This window comes from Euphorbia lathyris, chromosome 1 (assembly GCF_963576675.1).
Source record: "Euphorbia lathyris chromosome 1, ddEupLath1.1, whole genome shotgun sequence".
NCBI classification, from domain to species: domain Eukaryota; kingdom Viridiplantae; phylum Streptophyta; class Magnoliopsida; order Malpighiales; family Euphorbiaceae; genus Euphorbia; species Euphorbia lathyris.
Window position 1 is genome coordinate 106,038,463 of NC_088910.1, and position 4,332 is coordinate 106,042,794.

Here is a 4,332-nt window from a genome sequence, read left to right on the forward strand (position 1 = left end):
AAACCCGATTCTTATGCATTATTATTAGGACATGACTTTAGAGATTTTTTTTGTTCCATAATACATATCTTTCTAGAGATTTTTTTTTATTCCATAATACATAATACATGTTGTAAATACCCACTTTTGTCCGGGTCCTTTTTCTTGTCTTTTTTGTAAATTTGACTTAAAATCTGAACAATTCGTAAATTATTCAAAATATGTAGTGTTATCTCGAAAATAATTCGCTAGGAAAAATTATAATACCCCAAATTATATATATTAAGCTATTTGCTTAATTGAATTAATTAGAAGGAGTTAAAGCTAAAGTATAATTACTTTTGGGAAAATTTTAAAAGATAATACAAATGTAGGGACTAAAAGGAGAAGTTGGCCAAAATTAAATACATTGAGGAGCTGCAGTATACGGCAGACTCCATTTCTCTTCTTCTTGAACCTTCATCTTCTTTCTTTCATTACAAATCATTAGTCTAACTCATTCTTCCTCATTTCTTCACCGTTTTTGGCGTTCTTTATACCGAAACGAAGCTCTCAACTCCAGCTACAAGTGCATGTAAGTTTTATGGTGAGATTTTGAGTTTTTAAAAATCGTTTAGAGAGAGAAAATTCGTCACTTTTGCTATTTTCTCTATTTCTCGGTCCTATGTTCATTATTTTGCAATTCTAACACCAAAAATGGACTCAGGGGGTCGATTTACCTATGGATTCATTAGATTTTGATGCATACAAGAAGTTTTGAGGTCTAATCAGAGCTATACCGGAAAAAGTAAGAAATCTAACCAAAGTTTAATTTTTCGATTGATTTTGGGTGTTTTGAGAGTGATTCTAGACTCCTGGAATCATAAGAAACAAGGTGGTATAATTAATTTCTCAAAATAATCAACTTTAATTTTTTCCGATAGGCGGATCCCGACCACCGGTGATATTTTCCGGTGACATACGAAATAAGGGCAGAAAAATGTTTAGTTAACTTCAGAATATTCTAAATATTATTTGGAGCAACGTTAATTCTTGGACTTTGGTCAAATTCCTTACCGTTTAGTCTCTATAAATTGCGAAAGTATATACTTGGGTGAAATTAAGGAAAATAATTAAGTCGGGTTAAAAATAATTGTTGGATCCTCATTTAAATAAGAAAATCAGAATATATAATTTTAAAAATACAGGTTGAAGGGAGATTGGACTAAGCATAATTAATTAATTATGCTCTTAAGATTATTGGTTAGTTAATTTGATTGATATAGATATTATGAAAATGGTATTATAAGTATATATGTTTATATATTGTTTGTTGATGAGTAATTTTAAAAGTAAAGTATTGGAATTACCGACAGTTATGGAATTGTCGGATGATTGATGTCCAACCGGATTGATAATTGCAGTCTATGGAGTACCGGTTTGGACTTTGAATATAGAAGTGTATTTTATTGCAGGGTTGACCCTAGTCATTACTAGGAGGATGTCCGTTTTATAAGGGGACTCTACCGAATTTTCGGTAGAAAGTCTATAAAACGTGACGAAATAAATTTCAATATTTTCCTAAACCTATATAAATTCTAAAAATAATATTATCTCTTTTAGATACTCAACCGATAGGAGGAGGAGCAGTGCCTCAAAACTAGAACAATCAGCTAGGAGCAATTTGTGAGTTAATTATATGTTATGCATTTTTAATTTAGCATTTGCATTCATAATAAATGATTTCATGATATTTCAAGTAAAGTATTATTTTTACTTATAAAAGTGTCTTATTGTTTATAATAATTTATACGTAATTATTTGTGGATAAATACGTGTTATGGACATGCTTCCTGGTGAGCGGCATTAGGACCTTGTGCGCACAGGTACTATCGGGTTATTGGATATTGATGATACTAATATTGTGAATGTTGTGATATATGGATAAGCTCGGTTGAGATATTCTCAGGCTATATGATATGTGGATTTTGGATTTAAGTGAGGCTGGGTATGGAATCAGTTGAGTTATTCTCGGTCCTCCAGCTAACTGGGGGTGTGGTCGGTTGAGTTATTCTTGGTCCCCCAGTTATTGGATATGAGTGAAACGTTGATTATTGGTGGATTATTAGATTGGGTATTGAGGTTTAGGGTCCAACACACGTATTAAACCACCTATCTATTTATTTATAAGACAATTTTATGAAAAGCATATTGTGTGATCACTTATATTATATATATTGTTATTATTATTGTGTGTGACATAAATGTTAAATTACTCATGCATCACATATAATTAATTCACTATGGGAGGTTTGACTCCTTTAATTTTTCAGGTGACTAGAAGTCTGTTGCAGCCTAATTTCTTTCTTCGGGCAGCACATCTATCTTACTATGTATGACTATTTAATAATTATGTTAAAAATTTATATTCTAGACCGTAGTACCAGTTTGAAGATTATGTGTGTGTTTCTTTTTGAAGGTTTTAATATTAAATTATATTAAGACTATTGGTAAGGTTGATCGTATATTATATTAAGGCTTGCTACGGGTTCCGGTAGCTTGAGGTTACCCGTTCCCTAGCGCCGGTCATGGTCCGTGGGATGGGTCATGACAAAAATTGTGTTATTAAAGCTAATTTGTCACATCGCGATATAGGTTGGTATAAATATCGGCTTATATTCCAAATGCGACTTAATAGAATTAAGGTACAATTTTAACCTGTTATGTATTTTTATTCGAGATATGTTCCCCGTATTTTGAATAAAATCGAATTTGCTTAAATTTGAGTTATAAATTATTTATTTATGCCCAAATATCAACCAATCAGATCGAGTCGTCAGTTTATGATAAATCAGTGTGACTCATAAATAGTGAGCCGTAATTAATGCCGTGTTGAACAATTCTTTAAATGCTAGTCATAATCATGGTCCAATTTTTTTTTTTTTACCAATTGGCATTTTTTTATGATTATTAGTCGTGCTCTTTTTGTGATTATTAGTCGTGTACACATGTTTAAATTATCTTGTCTCCAAATTTTAATCGTCAAGTTGTTATAATTAGAGTTGCATTTCTGAACGCTTATTAGCAATTAATTAATTTGGCTAATTGGAGTATACTAATAAAGACAACAATATGGAAACAAACTTAAGCTTTATTAATATATAAAAGTACAATTACATTTTGATACAAATATCTAATCTATAATTACATTCCTGTTTTTTTTTTTTGCAGAAAATTAAAGTGTAACATATATATATAGCGGACCGGAGGCCCGCACTTCAATATCGGGAGTTTCTCTACTCCACTTCAGACTCCGAGGCGACTCAAGGCCCTCGGAAAGTAGGGTCAAAGCCCACATTCGATCTGAGGCAACCAAATTACATCTAAGGCGATCGAATTACATTTGAGGTGACCGAATTACATCCGAGGCGATCAAATTACATCTGAGGCAACCGAATTACATTCGAGGCAACCGAATTACATCCGAGGTGATCGAATTATATCTAAGGCAACCAAATTACATCCGAGTTAACCAAATTTAATCGGGGCTATTGAATTTAACCACGTTAAATTAAAATTCAACCGAGGCGGCAAAGGTCGTCCGAGATAAAAAGTTCAATAGGCGTTCCAAAAGTTCAAGGACCAAATGTTGATTTTGGTAAATCAAACTAGAGGAGAAGCCTCACAAATTAAAAAGTGTGAATTCATCACATTCAGAGGGTGGAAGAATTCAGAAGCTTCTGCACAGTAAAAAGGTAGGCAAATATCCCTCACACTCCTCAAAGGGTAGGGGATGTAATATAGGAATTACCCAAAAAACAACATGTGAACCCCATCATTTTAGTATAAATAGGGGCAAGGTTCCACGAAGAAAAGGGGGGAAGAAGGAAAAGATCTCTTCTTTTTGTTATTGCATATAGTAATCATAGTTACGGTATCCAGTGATTGGAGAAGAAGAGAGCTTATGAAATTCAAAGTTGTAATAGGTACACAGAGATATAATCAAGGTAGTAAAACTACCACCTTTCCATATATTTCAATAATGTATATACTTGATTTAAAGCTTATTGTTTTGTTTATTTTTGCTCACTTCTCATATTCACAAAGTATCTTGTTCATATGAAGTTAAACAAAAAATATGGGCTCAGTAAATGGTTTTCACCAAAAGAAAAACATAAAGTTCATCTTTTTCTAGGACAAAATGCCTTCCTAAAATCTAACATAGAGATGGTTGCAGTTTTTTGCCTAAGAAGAAAAGAATCGACATTTTACTAGTAAAAAGCTTTTTCTTTCAAAACAAAAACGTTTTCATCATGTCCCTCTCTCATTTCCTTTCTAAAAAAACCAAAAGGAACCTTTTTTATGCTTCAAAAG

At 32.4% G+C, this 4,332-nt stretch overlaps 1 long non-coding RNA gene across 1 annotated transcript; it reads left to right on the forward strand.

The window, feature by feature from the left end:
- Window positions 1–427: 427 nt before the first annotated feature.
- LOC136212994 (uncharacterized) lies at window positions 428–3,960 on the forward strand. The gene is made up of 5 exons (XR_010680134.1): window positions 428–553; window positions 686–766; window positions 1,582–1,644; window positions 2,292–2,351; window positions 3,190–3,960. It is a non-coding gene; the product is annotated as an uncharacterized lncRNA (long non-coding RNA).
- Window positions 3,961–4,332: the final 372 nt, after the last annotated feature.